The sequence below is a fragment of the Aptenodytes patagonicus genome, chromosome 1, assembly GCF_965638725.1.
Source record: "Aptenodytes patagonicus chromosome 1, bAptPat1.pri.cur, whole genome shotgun sequence".
NCBI lineage: Eukaryota > Metazoa > Chordata > Aves > Sphenisciformes > Spheniscidae > Aptenodytes > Aptenodytes patagonicus.
In genome coordinates, this window is record NC_134949.1 from 64,627,025 (window position 1) to 64,647,797 (window position 20,773).

Consider the following 20,773-nt stretch of genomic DNA (forward strand, 5'->3'; position numbering starts at 1 on the left):
CTGCATGCATCACAAACCTCATGACCCAGCCCCATCCCGTACAAGCGCCTGGCTCATTGCCAGGACCTGGGTGAGCTGCACATGAGGACCTGTCATGATAACACAGTTATCTGAGGCCAGACAGTGAGCCCCTCCCGGCTCCTCCTCCTCCCTGAGCAGAGATGGCTGTAGGCTTGTGACAGTCACATGTTTTGTCATTTGAATGCTTTTGCCAGCCTGTTTCTGTTAGCTGCACCTCTTCTTCTCATACCTATCCTGGGCCCTTCCTTCAAGCCTTGCCTAGTGTCTGCTTTGCACACGTCCCGCTTGGGCAAGGGCATGGCAAGAGCGGGGCCCATGGGCGCCAATGGCCCATTGCAGGCAGGAGCAGGGGAAAAGCTCTTGCCCCCAACTAGGGAAAGGTTGGGAAGGAAGGTTACCTTGCTTAAGGACTCCTTTCTCTTCCTCCAGGACCTAATCAGCCCAGCTCCCTGTTTCCTTATCAAGTGTAGCTGTTGCCTTCACAGCCTTTATTGAGCTTCCCCACCCCTGCCGCTTTTTCTGCCCACTGCTTCTTGCAGATCTGTTAGTAGGCAAACTACTGCTGTTTAATCACCCCCGCTTTCTTCTGCTCCATGTGCCCCCATGTACAGTGCAGAGAGTGTCCAGGACACCACTGCTTTCCTGGTCCCCCTGTGCCCACAGAGAGGAGGAGGGAGCCATGCATGCAGCCACCATGGGAATCGGTCTCCACTGGTCAACCCAGATGGAAGGGCTCACCTGCATCCCCATGGAGTTTGTGCAGGGCTCAGAAAACACCCATGAGCAGAGGTCATTGGGAGTACTGGCACCAAGTTTGTTTGCTGCACAAAGCTTGTCATCTGTTAGTGAGATGACCGAAAGCTTATCCTAATTCCAGCCTATATGCAGAAAAGGAACAGCTAAACCTTGCAGATGCACTCTAGCTGGCAGTGTATGGCCTTATGATCAGACAACGTAGGGTATATGGCATTTCCCACAAAACCTAAACACCATGAACCTTTCCCTTTCGGAAAGTAGGTAGCCATATCCCCACTGAGCCTGAGGCTGGAGTTGTAGAAAATGCCACATTATGAGTCCCTGCACTGAAATCTGCTGAGAAATCCCTAAATCTCCTTTAAAAGTTGATCAAAGCCTTACAATGCACGTAGTTGTAGCTGCAGTAGGCTGGGAACAGGAGGAGAATATGAATCTTGTCAAAGGCCCACCCTCAATTTAGGAAGTCATGAGACCAAAGGCTTGGAAACTTTCACAGATGTCACCCACAGCACTGCTGGAATAAAGAAGATTTGGTGGATTAAATCTCCATCACCTCTTTGCCCATGGTGGACCTGCCCACCACAAAAGGATTAGTGACCAAGGAGTAAGGGTCGGAGGCTGCGAGACACCACAGGACAGCAGCCATTCACTTGGGCATGGCTATGGGCTCTGAAATCTCATATGAGGATGGTGAAAATATGGCACCAACTCACAGAAGAGGCTTTGATGATGCCCTTCAGCATCCAGAAGTCTTGCACCCACCACTGGTTATCCTATCTATCTGCCACAGTCAACATAGTCCCATTCGCTAAATTTACTTTAATATTCATATCCTATATTCAGAAAACACTGCAATATTTGAGCCCCAACAATGCATTAGGGAAGGACAGTGGCATTTTTATACTCATCCAGACCGAGGATATCCAACTGCTCAAACAAGATCTTCTCAGTGCGCTGCAAACTTTCCTGGGAAAACAGAGCTTAAAACATTACCATTACAATACTGGATCAGCCCCATGACTGATCTAGTCCAATAGGTAACCTCAGATAAGAGTAATACCAAATATCCATGAGTAAGTCTTGTGACTTAGCTGCTACTTGGACAATTGGAGGTGGCTGAATATATATTATTGGAAATTTGTCAGGCAGTGAAGATCTTTTAGCGCATCTCCATAAAGTTGTTAGTTCTGACACAATTAAAAATGTTAACAATGTTATGCCAAATCATTCTTTCAGCTACAACAGCTCAAATCTATTACTTCAGTGAAGTCCTGCTGTCTTCCTTTTTAATTATGTTTAACCTATCAACAGCTTACTGGTAACAAAAGCTGAGAAAATGGCTAAAAATTTTTTTTTTTTCTTTTGAACTCAGAGGATGCTAGCTTAAGAAGATAGCAGCCAGCAGCTTACCTACCATCTTCTTTGATCAATTCTATGTTTGCTTGTTGTTTGGAGAAGTGGATGTAAACACTCAACTGGAAATGCTGCAGCCTACTCCAGTCCTGCTCTCAGAGAACCTTCCAGTGTGACTTAGCTACAAATGCAGACAAACCAGACAGAAGACGTGTAACTGTGAGGCAATATTATGATTTTTGTTTCACTCTGGATTGATGAGAAATCAGGTGCCTTTTATTTTGAGTTAGATCTAAATCTGAGATATGGCAAGAGTTATCATTTCTGTAATTTTAAGAATATTAATATGGGCCTCGGCTCTCTTTTTCTCACCATCATTTTGTGATTGTGAAGAATAGCTCATGGTATACTAGTGGAAATATAAACACTTCATTTTGTGATAATTGGTGTCATTTTCCAGACCGGCTTCCTTTTCAGATCTCTTCGTTCCCCCATTAGCCACAGCCAGCCTCGGCACATCCCGTGCCCCTCATCAAAATGCATTTTTTTCTGCCTACAGCCCCACACCTACAGCGCATTCGCCCTTCCATCAGGGTATTATGCATCGCCTCAGCAACCTCTTCTGTATGCGCTGCCCATATCTAAGGGAAGTCCGCGGCTCCCTCTGTACCCTTTTCTCTCTCCTCTTTTGTTGAAGCCTGCATTTATTTTCAAAGACTCCTCTACTCAGCCTTTTATGTGCCGTGCTTTAAACCCCTTTATTCCCCTGAGCATTCCCAGCTATCCATTCTTTCCCTGAGAGGGAGGTGGATCTTCCTTGAAGTCATTATTCAGGGAAAGGAGACTAGGGCCCATTATTTGAGAGTCTCTGTTTGATTTTACAAGTAATTTAAATGAATGGTACTTATGCACAACTAGCAAATGCTTGTTAAAATGGTTAATTCGATCATTTCTTTTCAGTGATAGTGGGAGAACATAAAAATCACAAAATGAGTAACTGAGCAAAACGGCAAGAATTATGTTTTGTCCTGCTTTCTTTGAAGTAATATTAAATGACAACATAAATCCTATAGAAATACTTACGGGGTATTACTATATCTACCAAGAGTTCATTATGTCTTATGTTATTGGAATGAAAGGCAAAGAAATGAGTGATTAATTATGATGTTAAAGCTGCACCATTTTTATTTAAGCAATTGCATTACTCGCAGTGCAGCATGCCAGAAAAATGACTGGTTCGGTGACAGATGTCCTTTTCTATTACAAAGCCCCTTTTAAAATAATTAGCAACAGGACAGAAAGTAAGATACAAAATATCTTTAAATGTAAGAAAAATGAAAATTATTCTGATGATCTAAATTAGCCTAAAGCGCTTGCTTCTGTGACAAAATCACTGCAATAATTTGTCTAACTTAGTGGTTTTCACGCAGGGGAGGTTGAACGCTTAAATAGGGTAGCGGTTAGGACAGGAAGGACAGCGACAAAGCTCTTCAAACAAAATCTCGCCACGATCTGCCTCACTTATGCATTGCTTCAGTCAATATCAGAAGTTTTGTACTTTATTGAGGAAAAAAAAAAGTTTTTTCTTAAAAATAAAACTGTCTACCGTCAATTTATTAAAAACATAAGCAGCAACTTTCTGATTAGAATTCAGTTAAAAGACTTTGAAAAATGCTACATTGGCTTCAAGTGAACAACAGGCTAAGTTTCTGTTGCCAAACATTTGGGCATGATTTCCACTGGCTTTATGAGGAGTTGCACCTGTAATCATTTAATGGAGAGAAAAATATGGCCATGAAAATAAAGACTCCAAAGTCATGTCTGACAGTGTCTCCAAATAAGCCTGTGACAACTGCTGGAGGTATGGTTGGAAACCACACCACTAAATTTTGCTAAGCACATGTACTGATGACAGGCATCCTATGCTTGGAGACCTCATTTAAGCATAAACATATTCCTTAATAGCAGAGCCTTAGTCTTCATGCTGTAATTTCCTATAGGCTCAGCATTTGCTATCCTCCAGCCCTGGTCCCAGGCTTGCCTCCCTTTGCTCAAATAGAGAAAAGGGGCAGCAGTAATTCACCACTTCTCCCTGGCCAAGGACTTCTCTCCAGCGCATCCCCAGAAGCATTACAGCCAGCACGGTGCCAAACCCTTTGCCATCAACTTTCACAGCTCCCCTCCTGAGGGTGTCTCAGGGACAGCTTCTGTGCAGAAATCCCCAGCTGCCAAAAGCCCCCTAGAAACCACGGGCAGAAGGTACAATGTTAATTTAAGGACTAAATTAAAACATTTCTGATTGCAATTGGCCATCAGACTAGATTGACGTAAGGCACTCCCTTTACTAGCGTAAGCTTGATTCCGAAGAGGGACAGTTTCTCATTGGTGGTTAATCCTTCAATAGTTTATTCTCTATGTCAATAACTTTATTATACTCTTAACAAGAACAGACTCATATTTCATGCATCTCTTTCTAGCAGTGATTGGGAAGCGCCTTGAAACCGGCTATTATTAAGCCTGCCTGTGCTTATGTGCAATATTGCCCTTTTGCTAACACTTTCCAGACCAGAGAGCAATGACCCTTTGTTCCATGTTAAACTTTGAGCTTGTCAAAGTTGTGGCAGTGGGTCCCTCTTTATCAGAGATGTGCTTGTTTCTTGGTTGCAACTCCTTAGCTCTTTCTAAAGTGAGCTGGACATAGTGTCTGAAATTAAAGGTCACTCTTACTGATGTCTATGCAAAGCAGTGATTCCAGCAAAGTAAGTATCCTTCAGTATGTATAGCACCTTCCATACACTGAAAAACACCAGTCTCTTATATGCATGCAGAGATATGCTTGCATAACTTGGATTATTTATGCTCTAGACTCCATCAGTTTTCCATATTAAAATGTGATGATTTCATATCCACTCTGTGGCAGCATATGCTGATCATCTTGGAAAATATTAATCATTTTTCTACAGTTTCAATTCTACAGAGTCATTGTTCTGCCATTTTTATCTTTGCACTGGATGAAGGCTTACCCACTGGTGTCATTGTAAGATGATAAACTGTTACCGGGTCCTTACTAGAGGCATAAAGCATGTGTTTAAAGAATTAAGTTAATAAAGAAATAGGAACTCAGTGGCAGGAAATGGCATTATAGACTTTAGAACACCAGGAGCATAATTAGTACTGTGGCATAATGATGAAAGAAGGCACTAAAATAATTTTACTTCATTCTGTAATTCTTAGAGCAATGCAAATTAGTTTGTCAGCAGGGAAGGGTTGGTTTCTTTTCTTTAAATTTCATCTGTATGCTGTCTTAATGTTATTTTCTTTTAAAAAGACTTTGCAGAACACAGTAAATACCGTACAACTGAATTTTGAATTCACATGGTACATGAATGAGTGTCCTTTTTCAGGTTGAGAATCTCACCTACAACACAAATAGGAGAGTTTGTAGTGGCTGGAGAATCAATGGTTCCCTGGTCCCAGGAAAAAAAAGTAGGATACGAGCATTGGTCTGTGCTCTCTGCAAAGCTGTGGAGGCTCAGAAGGGTGGAGAAGATAGCATCGCTGTACCAGTCTTCTTCAAAGCAAAGAGAAATCTTGTTGCTGGCAATATGAAAAATTCAGTGACAAGAACCACCAACATGCTTGATTATTTAAATTTTGTGGAAAACAAAACCAAAGACTGTCTCATGAAATAATGATGGAGAAAAATTGTAAAGCGATAAACCACTAGAACAATTGGAGTAAAAGCATATTAGAAGCAGAAGCACAAGGCAAATGACACCAAGGGGCATCTCTGCTTCCTACTGATGCCCATGTCAAAACTTTCCCTGCACTACTTGTTATTTCTACCATATATTAAAAACTGATTATTTAAAGTACTGATCAGAGATCATTGTGCCACTGTTTTATTCCAAATCCTTACATTTTCTGTTTCACAGACAGAACATGTTGGGTCAAATTCAGCTGGCGCGTGTTAAACAACTGCAAAGCCACTGAAATTAGTGCTCTTCCAGTATCAGTACTGCATTTGCTCTGTTACCATTTTACTGTTGGATATTTATTTCCCGTTGACTGTATTTATAATACACTTGCAATACAAAACTGAAACATATTTATTTGCTTTTTATTTCTGGATGATAATTGAATGTAATCCGATTCTCTGCTTTTTATTTACCTTTACTATTTTCAGCAGGGTACTGGAACTCAGATTTCTTTAGAAAGAGAACAGTCAGTCTGAGTTTCCATGTATAGTAAGTCAGTTTGCTGCTATTCATTAAAACCTAATTTAGACTGAACTAAACACTTCTCTGGACTAATTAATCTGACATGGAAAACTGCAGAATACTAAATCACTAACGGTCCCATTTTATATTAATAAATGTAGGCAGATATACTGACAACCTATAGATTCATGTCTATATGGTATAAAAACACAGAAGAAAAGAGAAGGAAAGGCAAGACCTGACAGGGATGTAAGTTTAATGGAGCCAAGGTTGGTCAAAAAATGGGACTGGGTTCTTTTATGTCAATGATAACTTCCTTCTGTCGATGATAACTTCCATTTGTCGATGATAACTTCCTTCTCCAAGTGGTAGAGGAGCCAACGAGGAGAGGTGCTATGCTGGTCCTTCTTCTCACCAACAAGGAGGGGCTGGTGGGGAATGTGAAGCTCAAGGGCAGCCTGGGCTGCAGTGACCACGAAATGGTGGAGTTCAAGATCCTGAGGGCACCGAGGAGGGCGCACAGCAAGCTCACTACCCTGGACTTCAGGGGAGCAGGCTTTGGCCTCTTGAGGGATCTGCTTGGTAGAGTGCCATGAGACAAAGCCCTGGAGGGAGGAGGGGCCCAAGAAAGCTGCGTAATATTCAAGGATCACCTCCTTCAAGCTCAGGAGCGATGCATCTCAACAAAGAGGAAGTCAGGCAAAAATGCCAGGAGGCCTGCATGGATGAACAAGGAGCTCCTGGACAAACTCCAACACAAAAAGGAAGCCTACAGAGGGTGGAAGCAAGGACAGGTAGCCCGGGAGGGAGGAATACAGAGAAATTGTCCGAGCAGCCAGGGATCAGGTTAGGAAAGCGAAAGCCCTGATAAAATTAAATCTGGCCAGGGATGCCAAGGGCAACAAGAAATTATTGTCTAGGTACATCAGGGATAAAAGGAAGACGAGGGAAAATGTGGGCCCTCTCCGGAACAAAATGGGAGACCTGGTTACCCGGGACACAGAGAAGGCAGAGGTACTCAATGACTTTTTTGCTTCGGTCTTCACCAGCAAGTGCTCAAGCCTCACTGCCCAAGTCGCAGAAGGCAAAGGCGGGGACTGGGAGAATGAAGAGCTGCCCACTGTGGGAGAACATCAGGTCTGAGACCATCTAAGGCACCTGAAGGTGCACAAGTCCATGGGACCCGATGAGATCCATCCACGGGTCCTGAAGGAACTGGCGGATGAAGTTGCTAAGCCGCTATCCATCGTATTTGAGAAGTCGTGGCAGTCCGGTGAAGTTCCCACTGACTGGAAAAGGGGAAACATCACCCCCATTTTGAAAAAGGGAAAAAAGGAAGACCCGGGGAACTACAGGCCAGTCAGTCTCACGTCTGTGCCTGGGAAGATCATGGAACAGGTCCTCCTGGAAGCTATGCTAAGGCACCTGGAGGACAGGGAGGTGATTCGAGACAGCCAGCATGGCTTCACCAAGGGCAAGTCCTGCCTGACCAACCTAGTGGCCTTCTATGATGGAGTGACTACATCAGTGGACATGGGAAGGGCTACAGATGTCATCTATCTGGACCTCTGTAAGGCCTTTGACACGGTCCCCCACAGCATCCTTCTCTCTAAACTGGAGAGGTATGGATTTGATGGGTGGACTGTCCGGTGGGTGAGGAATTGGTTAGATGGCCGTATCCAGAGTGTAGTGGTCAACGGCTCAATGTCCAGATGGAGATTGGTGACGAGTGGTGTCCCGCAGGGGTCCATACTCTTGTTCAATATCTTTATCAATGATCTGGATGAGGGGATCAAGTGCACCCTCAGCAAGTTTGCAGACGACACCAAGTTGGGCGGGAGTGTTGATCTGCTCAAGGGTAGGAAGGCTCTGCAGAGGGACCTGGACAGGCTGGATCGATGGGCCGAGGCCAACTGTATGAGATTCAGCAAGACCAAGTGCCGGGTCCTGCACCTGGGTTGGGGCAACCCCCGGTATCAATAGAGGCTGGGGGATGAAGGGATTGAGAGCAGCCCTGCCAAGAAGGACTTGGGGGTACTGGTGGATGAAAAGCTGGACGTGAACCAGCAATGTGTGCTCGCAGCCCAGAAGGCCAATCGTATCCTGGGCTGCATCAAAAGAAGCATGGCCAGCAGGTCGAGGGAGGTGATTCTGCCCCTCTGCTCTGCTCTGGTGAGACCCCACCTGGAGGACCGCGTCCAGCTCTGGAGCCCTCAGCATAAGAAAGACATGGACCTGTTGGAGCGGGTCCAGAGGAGGGTCACAAAAATGCTCAGGGGGATGGAACACCTCTCCTATGAAGAAAGGCTGAGAGAGTTGGGGTTGTTCAGCCTAGAGAGGAGAAGGCTTCGGGGAGACCTCATTGCAGCCTATCAGTACTTGAAGGGGGCTTATAAAAAAGATGGTGGCCAACTTTTTATCAGGGCCTGTTGCGACAGGACAAGGGGGAATGGCTTTAAACTAAAGGGGGGTAGATTTAGACTAGATCTAAGGAAGAAATTTTTTACACTGAGGGTGGTGAAGCACTGGCACAGGTTGCCCAGAGAGGTGGTGGCTGCCCCATCCCTGGAAACATTCAAGGTCAGGCTGGACGGGGCTCTGAGCAACCTGATCTAGTTGAAGATGTCCCTGCCCACGGCAGGGGGGTTGGACTACATGACCTTTAGAGGTCCCTTCCAACCCAAACTATTCTATGATTCTATGAAAGGTGGACAGGAATTATAGGCCCAGAAGATGGGATTTGGCAATGGGATTTAAGGCAAGTCAGGAAGCCGTTTAGTCTGTTCCAGATGGCGAAGGCAGCATGGGAGAAGGAGCTCACTGCCAGCTGTGGCGAGACAAGCAGGGGAAACACAATATTTAAATGATTTCTATTGAATTACATAAAAAGCCTACATTCAAAGAGTGTTAGGGTTGCAAAGTTGGGTACTCAGAGGATAGGAAATGCCTGATTTAAAGTTTCCCAGACAAATTAAACTTGTAACTCTTACATGCACTGTAAAATCTTTAATTACAGGATAGCATATACCTTTTTACACAGGACCTTTGGCCTTTCTGTGCACATGGAGGGCACACATTTAATAAGCAACTATTCATTAGCTTGGTTTATCCTCATTGTTAAGTGCATGGCCTCATACCTTATTTTCTATATCCTATTCAAACTCTGCCTTGAATACACAATTAGTAATATCCTCGTAGGATCTCCCATGTAATTTATTGCTACAGTACTTAGTGCTTCACAAACATTAATGCCTCCAACTTCCTTGTAAGGACAGGTCATTTTTTCTTATTTTTATGGTTGGGAACAGTGAGATGACAAAGGCCTGATTTTTTTCAGACAACCTGCATTCCTGTGTGTCTGCTTGAAGAAATGACCGATCACCATTTTTTTTTTCCATCCTGATGTGAAGCTGGGGCCCCTTCCCCTCCTCCTGCAGTAATACCGTGCCAGCCATTTGACAAGCCAGTGAATCCCTGCACTTGATTTTTTTGGGGCAAGTCTCTCCCACTGGGCCATCTGCAGCCTGAGCTCTGACCAGACGTTTCCTTGGGCAGCAGGGGGAGAAAGCGAACAACCGCCTGTCCAAACCTACTGCTTGAAGGAGGGAAGACCACTGTGTAACCAGAGTCAGGGAAGCGGTCCTTCAAAATGAATCAGCAGCCCTGTGGGAGATGCTGCTCCCATAGCTCCTCATGTGTTAGCGCTGAGGGTGTACGATGAGGGTTTGAGTGGCTGCTCCACAAACAGGGGAGCAATGCCACTGGCCAGAGCCAGCAGGCTGCCACCAGAAGATGCCTGACTTCCTACCTTGCCCCCTGTAACAACAGCAGTACAGCCATCATATAAAGGTCCAGCACTTCCAGCCTGTCATGCTGTGGTCTTGCTTGCATGGAGCATACAGCCATCCCATGCAGCCAACCTGGTATTCCTGCTCCTCCCATAGCCATAGTTGGGGCATCCCATTGGGTCCTGCCTCCTTGCTGGTAGGGAGAGAGCCTCTCCTCTGTGCCAGCCAAAACATGTCCCTTGAGCAGAGCCTGTTTACTGTAGCTTTCCTGGGTTCATAGCCCATCACCGATCATCTGACAAGGTGACTTCCCACACCGTTACAGTCACTGGGACATTGCTTCTGGCCTGGGGAAGATACAGGTGGTCCAGCTGATTCTCCCACATTTTTAGAAAGATGGGTAACTTTATAGCGGGCAAAGTTTGACCTCATTCATGGCTCCCTCCTTAACACCCACGGCTACCTCAGTGCCTGTAGACACTAGCTCATGGGAGTTATAAACCTGCCCTGGATCTTACAGAAGTATGCACCTCTAAAGTTGCTCAGGTGGACTCCTTGGTACAAATCCCAGGGAGATCACCCTAAAAGAGACAGGTGTACTGAGCTTCTCTTGTCATGGTCCTACACATTCACATGAACTACCTTTAATTTTAGAAGTTTGTACTTGCATTACTCCCTGCACAGCTGAAACAAGCCTGAGTTACTGCCATAGCCGGCAGGAAATTTTTCCAGTAGGAAATGGCATCAAGCACGTTCCTCAGTCCTTTGCCTTCCCAGCCCAGCAGAAGCACTACACATACTTCTGTGACGAGCTGTGGTAGAAATGTCAGCCTTGGTATGGATGGAGCATGAGTGGGAGTGTCTGGGGATGGGAGAGCAGGAAGAAGTGGAAGAAGAAGGGAGGAAAGAATAGCAGAGTGTTAATGGCACTTAAGTTAGTAGATCATCGAGTCCCCAGGCACAACTATCTGCAGTTTCTCTAAACACCTAGACTGAAAAAAACAAAGGGCAACCTAAATACAACAGCCTACACCCAGAAAGACAAAAGAACAATGAGTTAATCAGCAATTTTGCCTAATGACTCACAGAGGTGGGACAGCTGGAGAGACAAACGATTCACAATCACTGTCAACTTTTAAAAGGTGCAAAAGACACATTCAAAAACCAACCACGTGGTTGCCAATAATAAGAACAACCCCGAAGGCAGGATGAGAACTAAATAACTAGTTTCCCTCATCCTTTGTCACCGCAAATAATCCTGGACATACCACGTGCAGACACATCTTCAAGCTTCTGAGTAAAAGAATGAGTGAGTAAAATCTATGAGAGAATGGAGCATGCATGAATGAAACCTGGTTTGTACAAAAATAAAGTCACCTTTCCTTCTTATGCTGTCTCTTGTTGAGGTTTGCTCCGTTAGTTGAGCTTTGGAGAACAATTCTGGATGCCGGACGCTGCTCCACGGCTCCCCTCCCACCAGGAGGGTGAAGCCACTCCTGCCAGGACTCTGCGTCGGCTTGGCCTCGATGTGCACATCGGCTGTGCTGGCTAAACAGCAGCACATGCTCCCAGGTGTGATTTCCTGGTGGAAATCTGGTTTGAGCCCCAGGTCAGGTGATAAGGGAGAACACGGCGTAGGGCTTCGGGTGGACGCAGGCACGTGGCACTGGCTCTCGTGCAGGGACAGAGCGTACTCTGCTTCCCGCAAGCCAGCATCTGAGTGTTGCACCGTGAATGCTGCACAGATTGCAAAAGAGGATCTCACCCGTCCACCATCACTCCCTGGCCCTTCATTAGGTCCTCCCTAACCGCTGACAAGCTGTGTCAGAGTCATCTCTACTGTGTACAGAAAGGTGACATCCATCTCCACTCCCAGACGCCTGCCTATTGCAGTAGTTTTAGGTCACCAGACACTACTACTAAGGCACCCACTAAACTTCACAGGTTGGGGAGGGGATCTTAAATACCAAAGGCAACACAGCCTTTACAAGCAAGTCACTCCTCCCTTGCCTATTAATGGCTTTGCTAGAGTACACATTGTTAAATGTTTTACGAGCATGTGATAGTCACCCATTCATCATTTATGGTAGGGCACTAAAATATTTTACAGGCAACTGTATCTAATACTAGAAAGTGTTAATAAATATCAGTTACAAAGTGACAATTACAACTTTCTTACATATAAAAAATTATATGCATGTATGCTGTGACATCAACATAATTAGCATTTTAATTTTCAAAGCACTTTAAACAAGAATGAATCCATATAGGATCATCTTGGCAGAGGAGGGTGCTGAAGAGAAATCCAAACTATTTAATTTCCATGCAGCACTGGGAATGTGAGGCTGGGTTACAGTCTTATCCCATCAGGGCTGGAAGCTCTGCTTGCATGTGAATAAGTAGCAGATACCGTAGCTGTATTTTTTGTATAGAGTGCTCTGCTTTCCTTACAGGCAAGCTTTTAGTTTGGGCTCCATGAAGTTACTGTTAACAGGCAGCATTCAGACGTGGCAGCATTTTGCTTATTGCCAGGCAAAATAAACTGCTTCAGTAAATGGCTATCTACAAATAACATGCTTGGTCATAGCCAACATTCACACAGAATTAAGTTACTTTCTATATCTAAGAGCTAATACTTTATTGTAAAACAGATCCACACCATCGTAAGCAAACAAAGTATTGGTAAAGTAAATAATGAAGGACTAGTTTGTTTTCTCTGCATTACTTCACCAGTGCAAAGGGACTCCAGTGAGAATGATAATCATGGCCAAAGCCATTACACAATACAGCTGTAAAATTAGTCTTAACAGTCTGAGGCAACAGCTACACATTAGGTTCAGCACTCCTTAAATAGTTATTTTCCAGCCTGATCAACTCCCTGATCTGGGTCGTTGCACAAGCAACTGTGCTGGCACAGAGGGCAGAAAAGAGCAGCGCGAAAGAGGGTGGGAGAAGAGCTGAAGGGTAAAGAGCTTCTTAAGCCCGCACCGCTGGCAGGTGAAGAGGCTCGGAGCAGCAGCCTTATGCAAACAGTCCTGTGGAGTTCATCTTTTGGTAGTAATTTGTGGTGTCCTTCCTCGTGGTCATGAGGATGCAATATTTTTAGAACTAAGCAGCCAAGGGACTGTGGTAGTATGTTCAGAAGAAAGTCCAGTCTTATGAAATGGTTGGCAAAATGTAAACATTAGGTAACAGCTGATCAAGTAATAAGTCTACACAATCTAGCAGCAATTTACCTTCGATGTGATAAAATAATACAGAAACAGCTTTATAGCAGTATATAGCCACAGCCATCAACTGATTTCTGCAGATGTATAATAAATGCATACAAAACCCCAAAACTGCTCATGTTATTCAGACTTGAAGTGAAAACTCAGAGCTGGTTTTTCCAATCCTGGATGTGGCTATAGTAACAATGACTTCAAAAAGGACTTTGGTCTGATCAGGTATTGCAAAATGGTGGCTATCATTTTCCCAGACAGAATTTTGGTCTGGCTGCAAGAGAGGGAATTATCCTCTTTGCTTCCAAAACCAGCTGAAACCCATTTGAGGTGTTCTCAGTTTGGGACTCACCAACCTGACGATTCCTGGCAAAGTTTAATTTTAACAGTTGTGACTGTTCACTCAACTCCTGCTCAGATTTTGGCTAACACAACTCATGCTAAGGCCCGATGTGTATTGGGAGCAGCGCCCCAATACAAGGTCAAAGCCAGAGCACCGTGCAGGCAGGACAGGAGGGACAGGAAGAGGTAATTATGCAGCCATGATCACCTGCAGATTGCTGCCTCCTGCAGCCAGCATCTTTGCTTTTCGATTGTCTGACAGTTTCAGATGCCGCTAACTCATGGAAATGGCGCAGACCAAACTTCCAGGATGGAAGTTATAAAAACATTAGCTTAACCAAAAAGCTTTGGAAGCAGACCCAACAGCAGCTGGACTGCTGAGGCTTTTGTGCTTCCCGGTGTGATACAGGGGATGCCTGGACCATGACGGAGAAGGAAGGACGAGCACTCTCACCCTTGGCTAGGTAACTATTTCGCTCATAGGCGCGTGAGTTGAATTACAAGTTGTAAGTTGTGAGTTGCAAGTTATGAATTAGAGAACTTGCAAGTGAGAAACCTCATGACTTTCTTGATGAATTAGTGAATTCATGTGATAGACTAGTCTGTGCAAAGGGGGTTGAGCCCTTGTTTGTTGTGTTTGTTTCTTTCTTAATGAACTCATAAAATGAAGTTTAATTTACAGAGTACATTGTCCTGTAAATTTGAGAGATCCAAACGGACCGTGACAACAGTCTTCAAAAGTTCAGTTTATTTCAACATGGCTTGGTCTATTTCAGCACAGAAGAGTGAATGAAAAGTTGAATTAATCTACTTCAACTTATTTTGAAAAAGTAAATAATTAGAAAACCCCCACAGCTGAGGCCTGATACATATGAAAGTTTGCCCACAGCTAGCCAGGCAGGTGAGCCTAGGAAGCCATATTCACTATTTTGATTACATAAAATGCCTGTGAAGCCAGAGAGATACAGACCCCAAATAAACTTATGTAAGACCAGATTGGACTAGCTATTTTGTTTTCTCCCAGTCTACTACACATCTGCCTTTGAAGTCTGGAATTTAATCATTTCTGCTCTAAGCTTCACTATAGGGTTTCCTACGTGATATTAGCAAACTTCTATCACCTATTTCTAGAGGTGTCAAAGCTTCATACAACATAGCTCTGACACTTGTAGAGACTTTGAATTTAATTATGACACTTTGCACTTTATATGATTTGACCAGCATGAACCATCTCGATTAACCTCTTCACCAGCCCTTCTAGACTGCTTCATTTGTCTGTCAACAGCTTCCCTTATGATCACAATAATTATCATTGCAACAACCTAGGAGTGCTTTCTTAAGGAGACTCAGTTCCTTATCTGTGATTTGTTTACAAGCGTGGTCTCATGCCAAGAATTTGTAGATAGTTGTATGGTGTCTGTTTAGGCATATAGCCTGTGAGTATTACTAATTCCCTGTGAAATACTTAAGGAAAAAAAAAACTGAGTTTGGGCCAGTTCAGTGAATTTTTACTGAAACAGTAAAGAAAAGGGAGGAAACAGAACCAGGATCTGCCTCACTCTGTCATGAAACAGGCAACTTTTACACCAAATGGTCCCTGAGAGCTACCAGAGAGTGTGTGGATGTTGGGTTAGGATGCTTTTCTTTTCAACACTGTGTCAATATCCCTGATTGTTTAAGACAAGCCTTGTGATAGTTGGACCAAGACAGTAGGTGCTGTGTTGTCAGAGGAGAAAAAGGTCCTGGCCCTCAAAGCTTCCTGTATCCCTACACAACATAGGCAGGGTGAGACGGAAATCCTGGCCAGGCACACCAGTGCCAATAGCCACAGCCATGGATCCGTGGCTTCAACACTGGCGGTCTGCTGCGCACCCAGTCTGCCTTGGGGTGGACGAAGAGTGTTGTCAGGCCTGGTGAAGTAAGACAGCCAAGAAAGTGGCTGCACCTGATGTGGTAGCGTATGGCACAGAGGCCGGCCCTTCTCCCCTGGCCAAGGGATGTAGCTGTGGCACGGCAGTGGTCACTCACACAGAAGACACCGGGGATGGCAACCGCACTGTTTGCGGACACACTGCCTGGTCGCACATAAATGGAGCTGAAGAAATGTGGCAAGAGAAAAATAAACAGAAGGTCTCTCACATGACTTGTAATAATTATTGTGTTGTATAACCCTGTCCCAGGTCTCCTTCTTGTGGGCAACAGAAGCAAATAGTCACTGGCAAGGTAAGGCAGACGTGAACAGACAGACATACTGAAGAGGGAGCAGAAGCAGCTCCCTGCCTATAGCTAGTAATGACCCTTTTTCCCTGGATGGACAAGAAGCAAATCTGTGCATATTCACACACACACGCATATTACCACGCCCACACTCTTACAATGTTCCACCTCTGAAAACAACTTTGTTGTTGTGCAGACTTTTGTTTAAAATGAGCAGAACAGCGACCCAAACGCAGCCCGCTGACTGAGCACGCACTCTCTTGTTTAGACAGGACATGCCATGCCACTCACTCAGAGCAGCACTCAGAGATGGGACCTACAGGTTTCCCAGCATCACCACGGCAGAGGTTGGCCAACACTTGTCCTCTCATGCTTCTCATGTAGTGTTTCCTGCTCTGCAGGATAATACAAAATCTCCCCTAATTTAGCAACATTTTTATAGAGGTTCTGCTGCTAAACATCATGTCTGGGAGGGTTTGGCTGGTTTTGTACTTCCAAGAAAGCAAGTCAACAGCCAGTGTTGCCTCCTCAGACAAAAAAGTCACTCACCAGGCACCTCTAGCTCTCAGTTGCTATTGTGTTTTTGCTTGGACTGTAATATCCTTTCCTCTGTTGCAGCTTTTATTATTACATTCTCCACTATAGATACCTTACATACCCCTAGCAGCCAAAAATCAAAGGAGGCATTTCCCAAATAGGTGGCAGGTCTTGTGCATCTGTTGAGACTGACTCCATTCCTCACCAGAGAAAATCCATCCCAATTTATGCTCTTTGAGGAGAGTCTTGCATCACCGTAAAATCCCAAAGCAATTTGTCTAACAACTGTCTGCTACATTTAGCTTTTATTACTGGCAGGCTTGCAACCCTCAAAGGAAGAGGTTTCTGAAACGTGTACTAGGAGGGCTCTTTCCACATCCCCCAGGCAACACAAAATCTCTGCCATAGACTCAGCTGGGGCCCCTTTCTCTGCAGTGGGTCTCTGGCACCTCAGGGGCCAGAATTTACTGACCAGCGAAAGCTCATGTCACGGTTCCACCTAATTTCAGCTCTAATCTGCATGCAGTCCTGGTCAAAATGTCCCAGCTTCCAAAATTTCCCACTGCCCAAAGCATTTTCAAATTTCATGTAATCCTCAGTAATCCCTGTCAAACCTTGGTCAGGGCATTGCTCTGATCCTTCTAACCAAAACAGCTGCACAACTCATCCCAACACCCCTGGTTGCGGAGGAGCACCCGCTGCCATTCCTGTGACAGCCCCCTGCACCCAGCTGGCACTTTCCCTGCCTCCTGTAGCCTTTTAATAGCACTCATCCTTCCCTCCTTGCATTGCCGCTCCTGAGCTCCCCAGCTCAGGATCTGCCACTTTCTGACTATGGATTTGTTCTGGTTGACATCCAGCGCAACGCCCTGCACTGCTGATATGCAGGCAGCCCTACGTAGCCAGGGGGCTCAGCCAGCCCATCCCATATGGCTGTTTATATCCCTGGACAGGCTTTTGCTGCTAATCAGGCTGACCTGATTCCCATAGTCTCTGCTTCTCCAGTGGCGTTTCTGCCTAAGGCCAATTGCCAAGGCTGGGAGAGCTCACACTGCAGCTCCAGTGCACCTATTAGGGCACTCTAATCCATTGGTAGCAGACAGGCACACACAAGCCCAAAATCCCTCCCTTTGAAGGACAATAGCCCAAAAATCTGCCTTCTCTCCTTCAAACAAGACTCCTCCTTGCAGCTTAATAACAGTGCATTATCTAAGAGCTTTTACTCCCTCAACCACTAAAAGCATTTCAGGTGTAGAAAGAGAGCAGAGAGGTCTGCAGCTTCCGCATCCCTGGACCTTGTAGCATGTCGGTGCACGCAGGGATGTAGCAGGCCCACGCTCAGCCCGGGATGTAGCTGCTGGAAGCGCAGGCAAAGGTGGCCGAGGCAGTTGACTCCCAGAGACACTGGCTTTCTCCGGGTGTGAAGCATTTTCCTGGGCCTGGGCAAAGACTGAGTTACAATAGCTGGTCCTGAGCTCTCTCTGGCTGTGGGAACCCTCATCTGTCAAATCTGAAGTCTACAGAAGTAGCCAAGTGGAAATAATAATTTTCAGAGAAAACAAGAAAATAAGAGGGTTTTGATGACCTAAGATCCCAGGAGGCAACTTGTTGCCTGGCTCACTCTTTCTCGCCCTCTTGCAACATCATCCCAACCACTTTGAATCAAAGGTTCAAAGATTCTTTGGGAATTGGGATTTTAAAGATGCCTGAGAAACCTGCAACAGGTTGTTCAGTAAGAGGATCTGCAAGAGGTGGCTCTGCCAGTCCATCCTGAGGGATCAGGCTGAGCTCTGCAGGAGGCCTGCCGAGGGATGCTGACATGTTTATCCTGGACATAAACACAGATGAAAGGAAATTGCCATAAAAAAAAAACAAAACATGAAAAGCCATAAAGGATGTAGCTACACCCAAAATGCGTCAGAGATGAGGCAACTTTTAGATTTGTTAAGCTACAGAGGAAGATTTCATCCAACCAAAAGCCTCCCGTACTTGGCCAAGTGACCGAAGTCCAGTGGGCTGCCCCAGGCCAGCCACGTGGGACAACCCATCACGGCCCCCTTCCTCTTCTGCCGAGCCGCCAGGGAGGGGCCCAGCCACCAGGCACCAGTAGAGACCCTCAGTCCAACGGGAGGTTCCATTGCTGGCAGCAGCGAGGGTTTGGAGGTGGGCTCTAGTCTCAGTGTCACATCAATACCCAGTGGTGGCCACCGGAATGACATGCCAACCATGACTCATATTCCAGCTGCCTCTGAGAACAGCAGTGCAACCAGAAATAGGATCAGTGTGGACAACCTCCCCATTAGGAGGAAAGCATTAGCCACAGAAATGAGGAATGAGCCTATAAGAATCTCGCTATCGAGGGACCCATCTGGCTCTTACCAGTGAGCATTTGCTTGGCTCCCAAGCATTTAAAAGTAGAATTAATAAGAATCTTTTTCTTTCATCAGTTCTAGGCAGTAGGAGGAACAGTTGATTATTTGCTTGTTAAAGAATTACTGACATACCATACTGTAGTTTTCAAACAATCAGATCTTGATTAATTTTGGTGATGTAAATAAAATTCTTACAAGGATTATTTTCAAGTCTATTTAACTCTATATATAAAATGCAGCATTATTTTCAAACCTCAACTTCCCTTGCCCCAACAAACTAAAGAGTATGTTTTCATGCATGTGGCACAGGAAATGAAGAGGTTTTATGGGAATATTTAAAACTCACTTTTGCAGACAAAGCAGACTTAGAAAACCTCATTCAAAAGGGTCACTTTTTCGAGGTTGGAAGGGGCAAATTGTGAGCCTTGGAAACAGCATTCATCCTCCCAAAATAATTTCATTTTAATCACACTGTTTACAGGATACTTACAATGCACATGCAGAAGATTAAAGATGGATGGATGGAAGGATATCAGTTGTGCAGAGCTTGGGAAATAACCCCAGATTCCAGCTTTGGAGAGAAGTTAATTGGAAATTCTTGGTGAGAATTCTTATTTCCATAATAAAACCAGAAAACAGACATCTTCCAAATGCACTGGATGCACTACAGTGGCCTAGGCCCACAAGTACATGTACTTTGGGAAAAGCCCAGATTACCAAACTTCTGGGCCAAGGAACAAACAAACAGCAACAGAAATGTTTCTGGGCAGGGATGGACTTTTGCCTGGAGGACTGCGGGCTTCCCTGGCAGAGCCAAGCATCCTCAGGGCAAGATGTGTTTCAAGAGCATGCAACATGCCAATCTAAATATAAATCTTTGATTCATCTCTCCTTGCGCAGTTTCACACTTGTGCTTTAACTGTATGTTCCTTAATGAAAAGGGAAAGGTTTGGGGTGGGGGGAGGTGGGAGGGGAGAAGAAAAATCAAAGCAAGTCTACAAGGAAAGTGTATTGACAGCAACATCCACTCTACAAAGGTACAGACAGAATTTGCCTCATTCCCCATTAGCCTGTAACTGTTACAGAATAAGCAGGGGAGGGCCAAGGCACAGCTAATGAAGGATCTGAACAGTGACACAAAGCAAATGGCAGGAACTCTTAGATCATCAAGGAACAAAAGTGGAAATGTTCTTCATCAGAAAAAACAAAGTCAAAAGAAAACCTGTAAAAGTAGGAGAATATCTCACTGATAGGGCAGGAAGAAAATTCAAGAATCTGTTCAATAGCAAGAGGAAAAGATCTGGGGGATGTTTTTCCGCAAGCAGTGAATTTGACAGAAAAATTGAAACAATGAGTAAATTCAGGTTGAATTCAGCTAAATTCTTGGCTGAAAGGGGTATACAGGAATAGATTTTTGAATACAGCAAATCCTTCCATTCCAACAGTTTGCAAATAAAATTTTGCAACTCATTCGTTCAAAGTGTCATTCAATTTAAAAAAAGACAAGAATAATCAGAACACAAAACATTCAATTTTGGTGAAATGAAACATTTTGGTTTATTCAAGGTTTTGGCATGATGAGTTTTTTCGTTTCATTTTGCCAAAGAAATCTTTAGAAAATTCTGTCCCAAGACATTTTTTTCCTGCTTTTTCAGTTTGTTCTCTGAACATAAAACCCCCCAAAGCAGTATTTGCCCAGATGTATTAGAGTCATTGAATGAAATGATGCCAAGGTAACATAATTTTGTCATAGCAAAATGAAGACGCTAAAGCATCAGATTAATCCAAAGCAGCTGTGTGCTGTTTTATGCTTGCTGACTGCTCAAGGAAATACAAAAGGAACGGTACAATGTTACACGTGATGAATTCTGGAATATAATCTATGTGTCTAGAACCCAAAGATGGTGGAGGCTTTCCCTCCCTCTGTCCTTTGTTTTTTCTCCCTA